General features: G+C 37.0%; 1 long non-coding RNA gene and 1 pseudogene across 10 annotated transcripts in view; both read left to right on the top strand.

Moving 5' to 3' along the window:
• Window positions 1-1,000: 1,000 nt before the first annotated feature.
• Window positions 1,001-20,622, top strand: part of LOC143646804 (uncharacterized) — an 89,354-nt gene continuing 69,732 nt past the window's right edge. Inside the window, exons 1-4 of one of the 10 annotated variants that reach the window (XR_013157647.1) lie at window positions 5,752-7,412; window positions 7,627-7,722; window positions 8,218-8,937; window positions 11,260-14,279. This is a non-coding gene — a long non-coding RNA (uncharacterized LOC143646804). Of the gene's footprint in view, window positions 1,461-5,751; window positions 8,938-11,259; window positions 14,280-20,622 lie in introns of those variants that run through there. The other 9 variants (XR_013157639.1, XR_013157640.1, XR_013157644.1 and 6 more) reach the window with 9 other exon arrangements.
• On the top strand, window positions 8,943-11,244 carry LOC143646314 (uncharacterized; annotated as a pseudogene).

Raw genomic sequence — 20,622 nt, 5'->3', positions numbered from 1 at the left:
ATGCCTGCAAATGGCTTAGATGTACAGTGAGCCTAGTTGATAGAATTGAGTAATAGCAAATATTTATAGTTGGTAGGGAGGCTGGTGTTCAACAAGTGAGTTCATCAGTACAGGGTTACAGTTGCTAAGGTGGAGGGTTTTGCATTGTTGAGATAACCAAATGTGAGGATTAGTTAATAGAAGGAAAAGAGGATTAATTTATTTTCCTCAAATCATAGTTTCTTAAAGTTTTAATATTGTATATTTGTACACTTTTAAAACTTTCAAAATGGATCCCTAAAATTTTCCCTTTCTTTTGTTCTCATTGCTCTTTTCCCCTTATTTTAAGCAATTTATTCAAATTTTATAAACAGAAGCAATGAAAAGAATTGTTCTTAAATGTTAGCTTGCATTCAGTAGTATGGTAGGTAGAGTAAAATTCATGGCCCTGAGAAATTCTGTGATGAATTGGAGAGACCAGAATGGCTTGAGGGCCTTCTTTTATTCTTGAATGTGAAGAGAAGGTGAAGATATTAAAGAGAGGATAAACATGGGTTTTGAAGATCCCAAGGAAATTTGAGTTTGAATGATCTCATATCCCTGGAATGGGCAGCTGAGATCTTCCTTCAGGATAGGAGTTTCAGGAGTCTGTGAAGTGAGCCATTGATCCATACTTGTACTTTATGATAAATACCTGAAGTTATGGAAAATTTAATGAGGCAGCATACACAGTTCCAACTTATCCATGATACCTATTCAGTTCTCTAGAATGCTATACTTAGGTGCAAATTTTGCTGCCATTCTATTGAATAATATACCTGTATATTATGTTCAGATGCAAAGTACTTTACACATAAGCTCATTAGATCTTTCAAAATTTCAAACTGTTTGTGAAATGATGTCATAGATGAGAGAAAACAGGTCATCTGGGGCAGTAATATAACTATAGTTATAAAAGTGGCAACACATTGGTATTCATTGTTCTGTGATCAGTCTGTATTTACTTGAAATAGGCAGAAAATGTTTTTTTGTTATAAATGCTGAAGTGCAAATTATACCTCACCATATGTAAGTTATAATGACCAGTTTATTGGGAAATGTCAAGGTTATATTAGACCATGTGTTTTTTGAGATTTTTTAAAATTATTGAGTCAAACAATCAGTGTGTATATGTATGTGTCCATACCTGTGAAAGACAGACTGCTCAGTCCTGAGAATCATCTCACTTGAAAGGCAAATGCAGTTTGAGCTTTCTGCAACAGTTACCAATTCCTCAGTGCTATGCTCCCAATCATTGTACTCTGAATATTGGCAGATGGCCCTTTCTGAACACTTGTATCTCTGATGTTTTTAGGAGTTAGTGAAATTGAAAGATGTAGTTATAAAATTTACTGAGGCAGAGTGGGTCATGCTGGATTCATCCCAGAGAAGACTGTTCAGAGATGTGATGCTGGAGAATATCATTCATCTGCTCTCTGTGGGTGAGTATCAAACTTACCTATCTCATCCTCTTAAGAAGTGTCTAGAACAGCTTGTGTATATTGTTTTAGATTTTACTTTTTATTCACATTCTATGTTATTTCATAACATGAAAAACTAAGATTTTTGTCTCTTTATTTACTACTTACATCTAGTTTTCCCCCTGACTAAAATATAATCTTTGTAAACACAAATTCCATGTATTTTTTACTCAATTTTAAACACTCAGTACATTGTTGAGAATACAATGAGTATTTTCTATAAGGATAAATAAGGAGATTAAATATGCCCTAAGTAGTTATTGTGCTCTAGGTATTTTGTGTAATAACACAACAGGCATATCATTTTCCACATTAACTTAGAATGTTCCAAGGTAACTTATTGCATTACTCAGGGTTCTCCAGAGAAATGGAACCAACAGAAGATATCTATAAATATGAGATTTTATAAAAGTATCTCACACCAACTATGTGGATGCATGAGTCAAAATTTAATAAGGTAAGTGCTAGCTGGAAACTCCAATGAAGGTCATCAGTGAACTCTCCAGGAGGGGCTGGCTGGCTGAAGAAGACATGGAAGTTCTCTCTTCTCCCTTAAAAGCCTTCGACAAATTGAATTAAATCCATCTGATTCAGTTCTCTCTTTGTGGAAGATGTTCCCTTATTTGATAATAGGTGTAATTAGCCATAGATGCAATAAACTAAGTAATGATTTAGTAAACCAGCCTTCAATTTATTAATCAGCCATGAAATTTCTTTGAAGTAATCGTAATGCCAGTGCTTACATGACCAAAAAACTGGGGACCCTCACATGGCCAGATTGACATATGAACTTAACCATGACAGTGTTTTTGAATTCTTTGTGAAAATCATAATGAACTATTATGGAAATCTAGAATTTTTCTTGTCTGAAAATATAGAGTGTTCTCCCACCTGTTCTTAAGCTTGGCTCAGCAACCAGAAGTTCTCACTGTATTTGGGCACAAGGTCAAAATTTAACACTTTGATGGTGAAAGCTGGTCAATATTCTATGTTCCAGCTACTTTTCCCCAGGCTGAACTTCAACAGTTATATATTTTTTAGGCATTATAGTGGTTTGAAGCTGTATGTACTGCAAAAAAAGAATATTCTTAAGTCTAATCCATTCCTTCACATGTGAACAATTGTTTGTATTGACTTTTGATGAGGTTACTTCAGTTAAGTTGTGTCCTTTCTCAAGCAGGATGAGTTTTCATCTATTACTGGAGTAATTTATAAGAGAATAAAATTCAGAGAGAGAGAAAAAATCCATCAGCATAAAAATTTGAAGTTGATGAAACGTTGAAGAAAATAAAGAAACCAGGAGACAGGATCATGTATCTTGCCATATGGCAAGCTAAGGAACAATGGTTTGCAGTTGTGAGTCTCAGAAAGCCACAGTCATGGGGAGAAAAAGTTGCTTTGATGATGCATGGATTTGAATATTTTCCAAGGCTCAAAACAATAAACTAATAAATTTCCATTTTTAAACCAACCCATTTTATGCTATTTGCTTAAGTAGCCTAGGAAACTAAAGACAGAGTTTGGCCCATGCATTTGATATGCTTTTGTTGCATATATCACAAATGGCAATACAACTTCAAAATGGGGTAACTGGTTGAGGCTGGAAAGATTTTGAGGTCATTTACAGAAATGGCTTAGATATCTTTGAAGAGAGCATTCAAAGACATGTGGATGTGAAAGGTATTTCCAGTAGTGCCCTAGAATTAAATGATGATGTTTTATGGAGACAGGAGGAAAGATGATTCCTGTCACTATTGAGTTCTGATACTGTGTCAAAGACAGATCTTCATTTATGAACTTGGATATTTAACTGAGGCCATTTCCAAGATAAGCATGGGAAGTTCAGAATTCTAATCACCACTTATGTTAAAATGTGAGAAAGAATGTGATAAGCTAAGAACTGAAATCATGGGCTTAAAGAAACCAGATATTGCTGGTTTAGAGAAACTGAAGCTTCTGTAAAGTGAGCCCCCAGAGAAAAGCCCTTCATGTGAGGGTTTAATTAAACATGAGAAAAGTTAGCAATTCTGTTCTACTCAAGATTGGAGGTGCAGTTATCCAGGAAAGATTTGCAGAATGTTGTTCTGTCTGATGGTTTGGACCTCTGTGTACAACATTCACAACTGACAAGTTGTTTGCAAAATCTTCCTGAACAACCACTGGCAGCCTTGATGAAAAGGGACAGATTGTAAGAAAAATCACTTCAATGGTAGAGCCATTGAAGCTGAGGTCTGGGCCAAAGACGTCTCAGGCAAGAAGGTAGACCCAGCAATATATATAGAAAGTGTGTGTGTTGGCCTCACCACATGTTGAGTAGCACCCCACTCTTACAGATGGTGGAATCAGATCCCATGGAGACTGTAGAATTTCTCTCTGTCACCTCACTGTTCTGAGAAGTTTGTGACTATTCCCCAAAGCTTTCAGAGTCAGACCACAACCCCAAAGTCCTGAGAGGTTGGAAATTTCACTCCTGTGTTTACAGAGAGCATGGCTGTTGCTCAAGCACTTGGGAGGGCTGAAATTGCCACTTCATCAATCTTGGAGGACAAAGTTTCATTATGTATGTGATTCTCAGAACTTGAAATGTAACAGAGTATGCCATGCAGGGTTTGGAACCATAAGCTGTGCTTTCCTTTCACCTACCAATCAAATGGAAGTGTTTATTTTATGCTTGTCACCCCATTGTACATTCTTCTCTAGATTTCAGAGGTACACAAGCAGAGGGCACTTGTGCTACAGGACAGACCACACCCATAGCCAATTTTGATTAGACTTTGTACTAAGCTTCTGAAATGGCTCAAATTTTGGGAGGATATTTTAATGGAATGAATGTATTTTGCCTATAGAGAGAACAGGACTTTCTGGGTTGGAGAGTGTGGAGTGTGGTGGTGTGAAATTGTATGTATCCAGAAAACATTTTGTCAACTAAAATCCATACCTGTGCTTTTTTTTAAAGTTGTGCTTTTATACCAATTGTAAATATCACCTTTTGGTGGGTTCCTTCAGTTAAAGAGTGTACCACCCAAAAGAGGATGTGTTTTAACCCTATTACTGACATACTTTATGAGAATTTTATTAAGAGAATAAAATTCATACAGAAAGAGAAAGCTATCTGAAATAAGCTGAAATTATGAAACCCAGAACAGAAGGAAGAGACCAGGTGATGCTGCTTGTGTCTTGACATATGACAGGCTAAGGAAACAGGGTCAGCAGATGCCAGCTCCAGAATGCCATAGTGTTGGGGAGAAATCATTGTCTCAACTGTACTTTGAATTGGACAGTTTCCTGGGTTAAAAACCATGAGCAAATAAATTTCCAATTTTAAGCCAACCACTTTCATGGTGTTTGCTAAAGCAGCATAAGCTAGAACATCACTGTGCCCAATTGAAAATATTATGTACTCCAGAAAAGCCATATTTTAATCCTGATCCAATCTCATGGAAGCATCTGTTTATTTGAATCCTACAATAGTTTAGGCTGGAAATTTTGATTTGGTCATCTCCATGGAGATATGACTCAACCCATTTCAGGTGGGGCTTGATTAGTGTACCAGAATCCTTTAAAAGAGATAATCAGAGAATCAGGAATGACAGAAACATCAGAGCCAACAGAACCTTCACAGTAGAGCTGACAGTTGAAGGTACATGGAGAACAGGGACACAGATATTTGGAGATGCTTGGAGTCCAGCAGATGTATAAGATATTAAGCAAGGCAGAACCTGGATAGAACCAAGGGAATCCAAAAGATGAAAGCCAGACCTGGAGAAGTAAAGTGAGGAATACTCACTGGATCAGAGGCTGAAAGCAATAGAGCCTGGAGCAAGGAACCAGCAGGTGCCAACCACATGATTACCCAGCTGACAGAGGTGTTCCAAACACCTCTGACTTGAAGAAATGATGTGCATGTCATTCCAAAGTGGAAGGAAACTATTCTTTGTAGATGGGAGGCAGAATTTGAAAGTGATGAAACTGGATATTTAGCAGAAAAAATTTCCAAATTAAATATGGAAAATGCAGCATGCATGGCTCTTCCTTGAAGGTTATAGTAAAATGTGAGGAAAAAGAGATAATTTGAGAACTGGATCCTTTGGTACAAAGGAAATGAAACTGGTGTCCTGGAAAAGTTTTAGTTTCCACAAAATGAGACTAGTGTTAATTGGGCCCCATATGAAAATTTATCCAAGCATGGAAGTAACTCAGACATTACAGGACAAGCAAGGATTGGAGATGAATATCCAAAAAGGGTCTTTTTGTCTGATCACTTGATCCCAGTATATTTCAGAGAAAATGAACAAAAGTACTGTGGAATCTGTACTTGTAGGAAAAATCACTTCAAGGGTAGAGCCATTGAAGCTGAGGTCTGGACCAAAGACATCTCAGGCAAGAAGGTGGATCCAGCAATATATGTAGAAAGTGTGTGTGTTGGCCTCACCCCATGTTGAATACCACCCCACTCTTTCAGATGGTGGAATCAGAACCCATTGGGATTGTAGAATTCTCTCTGCCACCTCACTGTTGGTATAAAGGGTATAATGTAGAGGGAAAATGCTTTCAGAGGCAGAACCATGGAAGCTAAAGTCTGGAGACAGGAAAACTTGGACCAGGAAAGTGGGCCCATCCATACATGTGGAAAGGGTGCATTTGACCTGGAAGCAGAGGGCAGACCTTCATTGTTCAGGAAGAGTTGTGCCACTTCAGGCATTAGAAAGGGTGGAGTCCATTAACTAGGGACTGGCAGGAGCCTAGCTGACACACTATTGTTCTGGAGGGGTTGACGATGTGCCACCAAGATGGCAGAGATCCTGGGTGCTGCCCCAGGTATGAAGAAGGTGAAGCTGAGAAAAAGATGTTGCTCCTAAAGAACTTCAGTTTTGCAACAAACCCAGCATTTGGAGAGAGAGCAGGGCCACTTCATAGGCCCTTGGAAAGGGTGGGAATGCTTCTTTCTAAAACCCAAAGGATATATGCCTCTTAGGATTTTAAATCTAATGCAGAATGCATGTGGGTTTCCAGAACTGTATGAGTGCAGGACCCCATTTTGTTTTTTTTCATATCTCCCTATAGCAATGGAAACGTGTATCTTATGACTGTCCTGCTTTTGTATATTGGCAGCAGATAACTTGCTCTAAATTTCACAGGTCCAGAGCCAGAGTAGAATTTTTGTCTTAGAGTAGACCATGTTTATAATTGACTTTGTTGATAATTTTTACTGGCTTTAACATCTTACTGTATTTGAATTGTTCCTGAAATGGTTTAAGGCTTTTGTGATATTGTGATGGAGTGAATGTGTTTTATGTATTGAAAACACATGTCTTTTTGGGGGCCCAGAGGTTGTAGTGTGCCAGTTTGACAATGTTATGTACCCCAGAAAAGCTGTTTTAATCCTGATCCAATCTTGTGGGAGCAGCTATTTTAATCCTGATTCAATAAGTCTAGGTTGGAAATTTTGATTAGATCATCTCTATGGAGATGGGGCATGCCCAATTGTGGGTTTGACTTCTGATTAGACGGAGATGTGACTCAACCCGTTCCAGGTAGGTCTTGATTAGCTTACTGGGACCTTCTAAAAGAGGGAATACTATGGAGAGAATCAGAAATGACAAATATCAGAGCCAACAGAAATTTCACAGCAGGTCTAACCCAGATGCAGACACATGGAGAATAGGGATGCAGATATTTGGAGATGCTTGATGCCCAGTAGACGATGACATAAGATGGTAAGCAAGGCAGAACCTGGGTAGAGCCAAGGGAAGCCAAGAGATGAAAGCTAGCCCTGAAGAAGCAAAGTGAATAATATCCACAGGAACAGAGGCTGAAAACCATGGAGCCCAGAAGCAAGTGACCAACAGATGCCAGCCATATGCCTACCCAGCTGACAGGTGTTTCTGACCCATTGGCCTTTCTTGAACAAAGGTAATCTTTCATTAATACCTTACGTTGGACACTTTCATGTCCTTAGAGCTGTAAACTTGTAAATTATTAAATTCACCTTTATAAAAATATTCCAGTTCTAGCATATTGCATTCCAATAGCTTCCAAACTACACAATCACCTTCACTAGACTTCATGATAATATATTGTTAAGTACACAGAACTCAAAATTGCTTGTATTTTTCCCCATAAACAGGATATCAGGTCTGTAAATCAGATGTAGGTTCAAAGTTGGTTCAAGGGGAAGAACTGTGTGAAGAAGGAATTAGAGTTTTGCAAAACCAGAATTCAGGTGAGCACTTCCTTGGAACATGTATTTAGGACAAGGAGGAACCTTGTCAATGAATGACTCAAATATCACCTGCAGATTTCTGCAAGTTATATTTTCTGAAATGTACATGTACATATTGGGGAAATTTCTTCAGTTCAAAGTATCAAATACTTATCAATCTGTATTTAAATGTCATTGGCTGTGGCAAAATAGATGTCTATGGAAAATTGGGTTTAAATTTTCACTTATGGCCCTTCTCTTGTCTTTGGCTTCTATGCTTTTCCCTCTCTTTACCTCCCCAACATAATATTTTTGAAATAATTTTTCTTATAATGAAGTCTTGAAAATATTTTCTAATTGATGATGTCATATAAAGGTTTCTATTACCTCAAGTAATCCTTAATTTGATATTCTTTCTCAGATTACTGTCATTTTTGAAACAGTTATATGGCTATGTGTGCTGCTTCAACATATTCATCTTCCTAATGCTGGTCTAGAAATTAATTGGTTTTTCAGTTCTTTCAGGCAGGGAAGGTAGTGTTAAAGAACAAGATATGCTATCTGTGCATCATATGTGCAAAAATGACATCTCTACCATCATGTCATTGGTAAGCATTATGGCTGTAACCCTGGTCTTCCAAATAGATACCTGGAAGTGGAATAAATTAAAAATTCAGTGCAATCACTTAACTGTAAGTTGGTTTAAGTGTGAATCCAGGAGAAATCTGATAATTTGAATATAGAAAACAATTGATTTGAACATAATAATACAACCTTCCTTATATATGAAAAGATAATTCTATAAATATGGCTCATATACTCAATCTCTGAAACATTATAAAGTCTTCAAGACTGATTAGAAAGTTCTGCAGTGGAGAAGCTACAAAAGAGTAGATCTCTGTACATGCAGAAGAATATAATGATTCATAAATAACATGGGAAATATTTTAATTGGAGATTGTCACCGATTGGTTAGTTTTGAATTCAGATGTATATGGAATCATATCTATGGACAAACCTCTTACATTCTCTCCTTTACTTCCTAGAAGCAGAATTCTCATACTTGAAAGAATGGTATTATATGTCATAAATTACCAGAAGATTGTACTTATAGTTTCAGAGTGATTCAACATGTATTAAATCACAAAGGAATGAAGTCCTACTTCAGCAATCTATTTGGAAAAGCCCTCAATGATTTATCATCTTTTAATCAACAACAGAATTTTCACCCTGGAAGTAAGTCATATGAATGTCATCTAGTTGAGAAATCCTTTGTTAAAAATTCTGGCCATACACATTACAGTGAAACTCATGTTGGAGAGGAACCCTGTGATAATCATCTGTGTGGGAAAACCTTTACTAAATATTCTGAATTGAGGCAAAATGAGAGAACTCACACTGGAGAGAAACCATATGAATGCCACCTATGTGGGAAAGCCTTCAACCATTATTCTAACCTTAAATGACATGAGAACACTCATACTGGAGAGAAACCATATTAATGCCATCTATGTGGGAAAGCCTTCAGGTTTTCTTCTAATCTTTCTTTGAGTACATGAGAGAATTCACACTGGAAAGAAACCCTATTAATGTCATTTATGTCAGAATGTCTTCACCCATTGTTCTAACTTTAGAAAACATGAGAGAACTCACACTGGAGAAAAATCATATGAATGTCATCTATGTAGGAAAGCCTTTAGCAATTATTTTAACCTTAGACAACATGAGAACACTCATACTGGAGAGAAACCCTATGAATGTCATCAATGTGGGAAAGTATTCAGTTTATCTTCTTATCTTAGAGTACATCAGATGATTCGCACTGAAGAGAAACCATATGAATGTCATTTATGTGATAAAGCCTTCACTCATTTTTCTAGCCTTAAACATGAGAGAACTCACACTGGAGAGAAACCATATGAATGCCATCTATGTGGGAAAGCCTTCAGCCATTATTTTAACCTTAGATGACATGAGAACACTCATACTGGAGAGAAACCCTATGAATGTCATTTATGTCAGAAAGTCTTTGCCCAGTATTCTAACCTGGAAAACATTAGAGAAGTCACACTGTAATGAAACCTTAGGAATGTCATCTATGTTGAAAAGCCTTTACTCAATATTTTAACTAGAGACAAGTAAGTGCCTTTCTCCTTAGCATTCAGCCTTGCCTAAAAGACAGTCAGCTTTCAGAGTTCCCAGGTGAAGGACTCATGTGCAAAAATTGAATCCAAATATAGTACTGTATCCATAGTATCACAACATCATTTATAACACTGAATACAACGTGGCCATTCATATAATATTCACTCACTACCTCCTTAACTAAATTCAGACTTAGTATCACAACTTTGATTGATGTCGACCTGCATAGAGTTTAGTCCTATAATGGGATTTAATCTTGTCTACCCTTAATGACATGGTATTGACAGGGAAATTAAACAGATTTTGAAATAATTATTGAATGTATAGATTTTATATATAAAATTGTAATAACTGTAAAAAATGCCTGGTCTGTTCAAAATCCCAGTGGTTATACCTTCATCACATTTACCCCTTAACACAAAATACACCAGTGCATGTTTCCTCAAAACGGGAACACTCTCTTATATAACCACACAAACCCAAATCAGAAAATGAAAGTATCCAATCCAGAGCTCATTTTTTAATTTTACCTATTGTCCTTAGAGTGGGAAAAGGTTTCCTTGTACATTTCAGCTCATGTTTTTCAAATTGGAATTGTTCCTGAGACATTCTCTCATGTACTTGACAGATTGGCCAGTATATATGATGATAACTCAAACCTTCCCACAGCTTCCTCCTGAACAGACACTGGCCTGAATTCCAGCAGCAGACCCCAGACTGATGTTGTCCTCTCCTCAGTTCATCCCACCCAAAAGGACCTGAAATCCACCTACTCTAACCCTAGTGATGTCAACTTGATAACTGGATGAACTTTTACATACACATGGAAAAATAGTTTTCTCATTATAATAAAAATGAAATTTATGTGGCTATATCCTGACAGCATCTATGTCATTGTCCACCCCCAATATTATAGGACACCTAAAATTCCTAGTAATCCATAAAACTGCTATTTTCTCACAAAAGATACATTATCTTTAGGAAACATGAAGATTCATAAAGTCCAATTAGAAGATGTATGAAATAAATAGTCTATCCAATTAGTTCTCAAATATAAAACCTTTCACTATTTGCTAATTTTGCCATTTTTCCTTAATCATTCACAAATCTCTTCCCTCCACTGAGAAAGTATAGAGCATAATGAAAGAGAATGTTCATATATGCTGACTCTCAAATTGCATATTTTGTATTAACATCTTTGTTTATGCAATTTTTGTAATTAACATAGAAAATGATTTTTTTTGTATTTTAAAGATGCTGAAAAATCATCCTAAATATTTTTCAAGTGATCTTGAATGGATATTCTAGAGCTTACTTTTCCATTTTCTGCATTCTTCTCCCATACCAGTCCTAAGACATTTCTTGATTGAATTTACATCATATGAAAAGCCATAAAATTATGTCTTTTTGCAGGAAGAAGAAAAATTTGGGGCATGTAAAAAGATAAAGCTGCAAACACAGCAATAAAGAGATTGGTAGACACTGCTCAGAATGGAGCACCAAGAATCAGATCTTTGGCATGGGTAATTTTCCTGCAACTGTGTTATACCATTTCCTAGATACTACTGTTCAATATCAAGAGTTTCTTCAGGTAAATCTTTACATAGTCATCTAACCAGGAGTCAGGTCTCACCTTGAATCTTGTCATGGGATTCACCAGATCAACCTTGCTGACATGGGGAAGTTCATATAAGTACAGGTATATCAAGCAGTTTTCAGACAGAGACAAGTCCACAGAATCCTATAAGTTGAAATTAAATTGAATAATAGTGGTCCTATAAGCTTGCAATAAAAATCTCTAAAATGGAAGATGGTGAAATAAGAAGTACAGAGTTTCCATCAGTAAAAACACCTAGAAGACAGGTAAAAACTGTCCAAAGCTGTTATTCTGGACTCAAAAGATCAGTGGATTACCATGCTGGAGAAAGCAAAAGAGAAATTGTGATGGAGAAACTGTAGTGAGAAACTCACTTGACTGTGCCTATTTGCACTTACTTCCCACTCTTGAGTCTAGTAGTTTCTGGTCAGCCCAGTTCCTCTATGTCAGGATTCTGTGGACTGGAATTTGTGAAATCCCTTGCCACATTGGGAACAGGGTGACAAGGTACAGTTCTGATACATTTTTGCTCAACAGAATTGGGCATCTTGATCCCACAGCCTTGCCCCAATCCACACAGGAACCCATGGTGCCTGGAGTACCAGTGTTTACTCAAAAAGAAACTGCCATGAATGACTCAATTGGTCATGTCTCATGGTGCCCATCTTCAAACCCCAAGAACAAAAGCTTCTGATAAGCCTACTTCCTGCCTACTGGGCTACTGCAGACTGAAAAGTTTGGGGAAGTTATCCCTCTGCCAAGAATACAGGTGGATGCAGCAGACCCTGGCCCAGGAGTTGATCAGGAAAATTGGATTTCTAGGTCTTCTTTTGGTCCTACCCAGGCAGGTTCCTGAAATGTCATTATTTCCAACTGCCATAGAAATAGAGCAGACTGAGTGCTGAAATATCTTGCCTTTGTTGTTGCCAAGTTGTGCCATCTGTGAAGGCTTGGAATGTGCCATCTTGGGAAGTTGTTTTCCTGGTCCTCTCTCCAAGTCCCTTTGAAATTCTTCTGTACCCCCTGCATGTGACCTTGGCCCTGTTTTGGCTGGGAAATACAAACACAGTGACATATAAGAGCTGTAACAGAACCCTATCAACAACAAAATCTTAGACAACAGAGGGGAACCAGTCTTCAGAATCTCAACAACTTAATTAATGGCCCAAATAACAAGCACAAAATTACAAGCCATACTAATAAGCAAGAATATGGCCAGGTAAAGGAAGAAATTAAAAAGAGAGATGTAAAAACTGGAACAACCACTCACATATATTCAAGCAAATCTCCTAAACCATTTCAGAGATGAAGGAAAATATGTATTAAAGGATATTAAGAAGACACTGAGTGAGCATGTAAGAAGAAGTTGAACCCTGGAATAAAACTAACAGAAAGGCACAATAGATGAGATTAAACATATGTTAGGGAAAACAACATCAGTTTTGAACAGGCAAAAATAGAACTGGTAAGGATTAGTCCTGTAAGGTAGGACATCTGAAAGAAAAATGAGAAAAAACTATATAGAGGTAAGAATGGAAAAATCTAAGCAGCATCTCTGGGAATTGAATGATAACATGGAACTCAAAACATACATGAAATGGGTTTCCCAGAAGGAAAAGTGAAGGGAAAAGAGGCAGAAAGTTTATTCAAGGAAATAATGGCAAAAACATATTCCCAAGTCTTATCAAAGACATAAAGATACAAATGAATTGAAATCAAACAGAATAAACCCTACTAAACCCACTCTGAGACACATACTAATCAGAATGTCAACTTGCAACGATAGAGGATTTTGAAAGCATTAAGAGAAAAGCAATTCATTACATACAACGGAATTGGAATTAAATTAAATGCCAACAGCTCTGTAAATAAACTCACTACTGTTCCCTATTCATGAGACATGACTTCCAATGGTATAAGCCTCTGTAGCACTGTGGGACATGATGTCCAGGAATGATCCTTGCCTTGTCCACATGAGTTGAGAGTGACTAAAAGTGGGGGAAAAAAGGAATAAAATGCAGTTTCAGTGGCTAAAACTTTCAAATTGGGTGAGAAGTCATTCTGGAGGTTATCTTATGCAAGTTGTAGCCAGATATTTCACACTACCACAGTATGCCACAGTGCAAACAACAATATTCCTGTAAGCTCTAGGGAGTGCCTTTATGCTCTATCTAAGTCTATGTAAAGATTTGCTTGGTAAGTTTATTTTCTCAGAAAATTAATTCCTCCAGATTGATGATAGGCAAGGTAAGTCCTGAAATCCATAATTACCAGTCACTCCAGGAAAATAACCAGATTAATTCATCTATCCCAGAAATCCAATACCCCTATCCAGCATGAAATAATTAAAATGGCCCTTACTCATGTAGACATGAAGGATGAAAACAAGTGAGAAGTAAGAGGTGTAATTGAGAAGTTAGAATTCTGTAAATGACTGTGATTACTGACTCATTATATGGACATTTCTTTATAGATTATGATGTTTTAGAATAACCAGAAGGAAGTACCTGAAGTTGTGGAACTGAAATCCAGTAGCTCTGATCTCTGAAAATGATTGATAAGTATATTGCAAAGAAATAGTTGTCTGTGTTTGTATGGATCAACTTCAGAATGTTTTATTTTGTTCCACTGACTCTCTTATTATAATCTGTCAATACTACACTGTCTTAGTTAACCTACCTCAATTGTAAGTCTTAAAATTGTATAGATTGCAATACTAGTGGTCAGTAAGAGGGAGGGATAATATGTATGAGATGTTTGGGGTTTTCTTTTACCTTTAAATTTCATTTTCTGGAGTAATGCAAATGTATTAAATATGATCCTGCTGGTGAATACACATCTGTATGATGATACTGTGAACCATCTATTTTATACTTTGAATGGCCTTTATGGTGTGTGCAGCTAACTCAGTAAAAATATAGGAAAAAAATTAAGTGCCTATTTCTTTTCAGAAACCATGGAGGTGAGGTGGTACTGGTATGATATATTTAAACTACTGAAAGAGAAAATATTCCACCCAAGAATTCTTCAACTGGCAAAACTCTTCAAAAATGAGGGAGAGTTCAAAAATATTCACTAAAAAACAGAAACTGAGAGAATTCATTAGCAAGACTCCTGACCTGCAAGAAATATTAAAAGGCATTTATGCCAGTTGACTAGAAAAGACAAAGGAGAGAGGCTTGGAGGAGACTGAGACTTGAAGATTATCAGTAAGGGTCCCTTAGAGGACCAAAAAAGAAACAATAGGGCATATTAAATCCAAAGGATAAAATAGTTGAAGTATTATCTAAAGAGTAGGAACATTGTGTATTAATGTGTTAAACTCTCCAATTAAAATGCACAGATTGGTAAAATGGATAAATGAATGATGAGTTCATATAGACTCACCTTAGACCCAAGGATAAAAGTAGATGAAAGAATGGAAAACTTATTCCATGCAGGCAGTAACCAAGAAACAGCTAAGGTATCTATATAATATTAGAAAAGATAAACTTTCAGTACAAAAAGTTTATGAGACAAAGAACATTATATATTAACAAAAGGGGCAATCCATCAAAAGAAACAATCATAAACGTTATGTGCCTGCAGTAGTTAGGACTCTGGAGAGAAACAGAATCGACAGGGACACCACAAATATAAAATTTATAAAAGTGTCTCACATGATCATAGGAACACAGAGTCCAAAATCCACAGGGCAGGCTGTGAAGCCAATGATTCCAATGGAGGGTCTGGATGAACTCCACAGGAGAGGCTCAACAGCTGAAGGAGGAAGGGAGCCTGTTCCTTCTGAATCCTCCTTAAAAGGTATCCAGTGATTAGATTAAGCATCACTCATTGCAGAAGACACTTCCCTTGGATGATTACAGAAGAGATCACCTGTGGATGTAGCTGACATGATCATTATTTAATTCTATGAATTTTCCTCATCACAACAGACAGGCCAGCACTTGCCCAACCATACAAACAGGTACCATCACTTGGCCAAGTTGACATATGAGCCTGACCATGGCAGTCCATCCCTTGTCAACTTGGCTAGGTGAAGGTGCTTAGTTTTAGTGCTGTGGACATGAGCCAGTGGCATGTGAACCTCGTCTGGTGTTAATTACATCTACAGTCTGCTAGGAAGTGTGCCTGCTGCAGTGAATGGTATTTGATTTAATTGGCTGGTGCTTAAATGAGAGACTCAACATAGCACAGCCCAAGCAGCTCAGCATACCTCATCTCAGCACTTGAAGCTCAGCCCAGGCCTTTGGAGATGTAGAAAGAAATCACCCCAGGGAAAGTTGTTGGAACCCAGAGACCTGAAGAGAAGGCCAGCAGAGATCACCCTGTACCTTCCCACATAAGAAAGAACTTCATTTGAAAGTTTGTTGCCTTCCTTCTGAAGAACTAATGAAATAAATCCCCTTTTATTAAAAGCGAATCCATCTCTGGTGTGTTGCGTTCTGGCAGCTAACAAACTAGAACAGAATTTGGTACTGGAGAGTGAGGTGTTGCTGCAGTTTGCAAATACCAGATATGTTGGATGGTTTTTTGGATGGCTAAGGGGAAGATTTTGGAGGAACTGTGAAGAGAATGATGGAGAAGTCCTGGAAAAATCACACAATCATCTCAATTGATACTAAATAAGCATTTGGCAAAATTCAACATCCTTTTCTGATTAAAAAACACTTCAAAAGATAGGAATCAAATATAACTTTTCCAATATGATGAAGGGCATATATGAAAAACTGACAGCCAGCATCATACTCAATGAAGAAAGACTGAAAGCAGTCCTCCTAAGATCAGGAACAAGACAAGGATTCCCACTGTCACCACTATTATTCAACATTTTACTAGAAATTCTAGTTAGAGCAATCAGGATGTCAAAGAATAAAAGGCATCCAAATTAGAAAGGAAGACATAAAACTCATTATTTGCAGATCATATGATACTATTCTTGGAAAGGCCTGAGAAAATGACAACAAAGTTGCTTGGACTAATAAGCAAATTCAGCAAGGTGGAAGGATACAAAATTAATGAGCAAAGTTCAGTAACATTTCTATACACAAGAAATGACCTGAGGAGTAAGTTAAAAAAATTCCATTCAAAGTAGCAATTAAAAGAATCAAGTATCTAGGAATGAACTTAATTAGGGATGTAATGGATATGAACATAGAAAACCACATAACATTGCTAAAATAAATCAAAGAATATCAAAAAAGGTGGAAAGACATTCCCCACTAGTGCATAGGAAGGTTAAATATAATTAAAATGTCAGTTCTACCCAAATTTATCTACAGATTCAATGCAGTAGCAATCAAAATTGGAGCAACCTACTTTGAAGACTTGGAAAAACTAGTTACCAAATTCATTTGGTATGGAGAGAGACCCCGAATAGCTGAAAGTACCCTAAAAAAGAAGAGGAAAGTGGGAAGATTGACACTTCCTGATTTTAAAACTTATTATAAAGTCACAGTGTCAAAACAGTATGGTACTGGTACAAAAATAGAAGTATTGACTAATGGGATGGAATCAAGAGTAGAGAAATAGGCCACCAAATCTATGGTCAACTGGTTTTGACAAAGCCCCCAAATCCACTGAACGAGGACAAAATAATCTTTTCAATAAGTGGGTAAGAGATAACAGGACATCAATAGGCAAAAGAATAAAAGAGGACTTTTACCTTACATCCTGTACAAAAATTGGATCAGGTACCTAAATATAAGAACTAACATCAGAAGCTTCTAGAAGAACATGTAGGGAAACATCTTCAGGAACTAGTTATAGGAAGTAGCTTCCTAAACTTTGCACTTAAAGAACAAGCAACAAAATTAAAAATAGATGAATGGGAACTCCTCAAAATCAAATGCATCTCTACTTCAAAAGACTTTGTCAAAAGGTGAAGATGCAGCCAACTTAATGGGAGAAAATATTTTGAAATCACAAATTGGACAAAGGTTTGGTATCCTGTATACATAAAGAAGTCATACAACTCAACAACAAAAGAACAAGCAACCCAATCATAAAATGGGCTAAAGATATCAATAGGCATTTTTCTGAAGAGCAAGTATTGATGGCTCAAAAGCACATGAAGAGATGTTCCTTTTCATTAGGTATAAGGGAAATGAAGATCAAGACTATAGTTGAGATGCCACCTCACACCTATAAGAATGGCTGCTATAAAACAAATAGGAAACTACAAATATTTGAGAGGATGTGAAGAAATTGGGACACAAGCACTGCTGATGGGAGTGTATATTGGTACAGATACTATGAAAGACAGTTTCATGGTTCCTTAGGAAATTAAATATTAAGTTGTACTATGACCCAGCAAAAACACTACTTGGTATATATCCAGAAGAGCTGAAAGCAGTGACATAAAGAGACATCTGCACATCGATGTTCATAGCAACATCATTCATAATCATCAAAAATGTAAACAATCCAAATACCCATCAACAGATGAGTTGGTTAACAAAATGTTGTCTATACATATGATGGAATATTATGCAGCAGTAAGATGAAATGACATCCTGGAGTACATGGCAAGATGGATGACTCTTGAGGACAAACTGCTAAGTGAAGTAAGCCAGACAAAAGAATAGATACATTATGACTCCACTTTTACTACCATGGTAAAGATAAAATCAGAGACTTATAATGCAGAATATTGGGTACTTAGAGATACATAGAAGCTAGAGATGGGTGATTGGTTAGCTAATGAGGTTAAATTCAAATGTAAAGGAATAGATAGAAGGGAAGGAAGTTCTCTGTTGGGTCTTTAAGAAGGTGAACATGATTAAAAGTGGTTGTTTAAACACATATGACCCACTGATTAACCCTAGAAATTAAATAAGTTCTTTCAAGAACTATAGCAAAGGTATGATTCATGTACAAGGAGTGTTAATTCCAGGGTACAGGGGTAAATTGTTATTGCATGCTGTGGGCTTTGTTAAATGTCAGCTGTACCACAGCAACAGCAGTGGTAAATAATGGAAGAAAGGACAAAAGTTAAGAGGAGGTCTAGGTATTCTATTTGGTGAGAGTGTGTTTATCAATTATCTTCTTCTTGTGAAGAATGAAATTATCTAAAATTGAGAGTGTTGATGGACCATGTATTTAGACATTATACATAATGCCTAATGAATGCAGGTGACTGAAAGATGCAATACGGAGAAGTAGATTAGTGAATCATGGTGTAGACATATGATAGAATATTATGCTGCTATTAAAAGGATTGAGGTTATGAGGATTACAATGATATGAGTGAACTTGTGGGACATTTGGGGACACAAAATAAGCCAAAAATAAATAACAATTATTGTATAGTCTCCTTTAGAAATGCTTATAAAGAAATGGGGGCCTGGATTGTAAGCTCTTCTAGCAGACATATTTAGCTTGGAATGTTGATTATTATTTCTGGATTTTACAGGATGTTTTATATATCTAAAACCTGATATTTAGAAATAAGAATGAAGCTTATCTGGTCAGGATTGAGGTAATTCCGAATACAGGGGTAAGGAAGACATTGTCTATATTTTAGAACCACACCTACTCTTTGGGACTAAAGGATAAAACGTTTGTTTTACCTGGAACCAAAAATTTCTGTAGCAAATAATATAACTTAACTATATGAATTTGAACAGCTGAAACACAGGGATTGCAGAATAAGAATGAGGGCCTTTAATCCTGTATATCTTAATGTAATGCCTTGCTATATCCCAGAATATATTAAGGAGATACAAAAAAAGTATTGGCTAAGTTCCTTGAGGGACAGGAGAAAAAATATGGAACTATTAAACTTTATGATTAAGGAATCCTCTGAAACCTTAGGGACACCTAAATCAATAGACTAAGTCCTTGACCTTGAGGCTTACTTTTGTGAACCTTATGTAGGTAGCAGAGAACTTTAGCCTATCAATAAGCATACTGAGCAACTTCTGGAGGAACTCTTTTGTTACTCATATGTTGCCTCACTCTCTCTAAGCCCAACTCTCTAAGTGAAACCTTTGCTCTCTCCTCTATGTGGGACATGACTTCCAGGGTGAAAATATCCCTGACAGTGTGGAAAATGATTCCCAGGAGTGAGTCTGGCCCTGGCACTTTAAGACCAACAATTCCATACTGATCAAAAAGGGGAAAAGAAGTGTAACTAATAAAGTGTTAGTGGATGAGAGAGTTTATTTTTTTAGAATCAAGAGGCTATTCTGGAGATCACTCTCATGCAAGCTTCAGTTGAACATTGCTGCTTTTCATAACTTGACAACCCCAAACCAAAACCATTGCTGCTAATCCTAAAGAAAACCATGGGCAATATATAAGATTCTACAAAGACCCATCCTGATAGAGGTGGGCTACACCTTAGCTGAGCTAGCTTCAACAAAATATCCTCCAATTGTGCAGTGTAAGAGGATAGGACCAGTCCTTTTACCAAGAAATCATGAAAGTCTGTTACAGCTAAGAGGATGTAAATGCAAATAGCAGTGAGTGAGACCAGCATTGGTGAAGTCAATACCTGATCCCTTTGTAGCATGGAATGTTTCTGATGGGGAAGGATTGAAAGGCTCACAGGAGATAGGTAATTCATTTATTTGTGAAGTTCTGAGGTACGATCTTCTGCCAAGATTGCGTTAAGAATTAATGATCCTAGTAACAAACTAACATTTAAGTGAAATGTCATGACCGGTTCTAAGCATTTTACAACATTAATTTATTTTTTTGCTTTTTTTTCTGGGGGGGATGCATTGGCTAGGACTTGAACCTGAGCCTCCCACATGATAGAGAGCATTCTACCACTGAAAAACACATACACCACAAATATTACTTTTCTTATGAATTATCTGAGCTGGGCACCATTACAATCAATCTAGTTTCTGAAGAGGAAATGGAGAGACAGATGGGATAAGCAAGTTACCCAAATGGGCCATCTAAGAATGGACAGACCTGGCATTGAAATCGAGGTAATGCAGATGATATCACTGAGTTGTGAAACATAATGCCAGGAAAAGCCTTCCCAGCTATTCCCAGGAGAACCTTGTAAGAAAGTTCCAGGCATGACTTGGGTGGTCCAGCTATCTTCAGTTACACTTGGAGGCTGAATATTTCAAATCCCTCTGTAACATCAATAGAAGAGATCTTGTATATATTCTTTATCTTATAGAGGTAAATATTCCTGTTATACAAATTCTTCACACACT

Source organism: Tamandua tetradactyla, chromosome 9 (genome assembly GCF_023851605.1).
Source record: "Tamandua tetradactyla isolate mTamTet1 chromosome 9, mTamTet1.pri, whole genome shotgun sequence".
NCBI classification, from domain to species: Eukaryota; Metazoa; Chordata; class Mammalia; order Pilosa; family Myrmecophagidae; genus Tamandua; species Tamandua tetradactyla.
The sequence above is the reverse complement of the archived record's forward strand: the minus strand, read 5'-3'. Positions and strand labels throughout refer to the sequence as shown.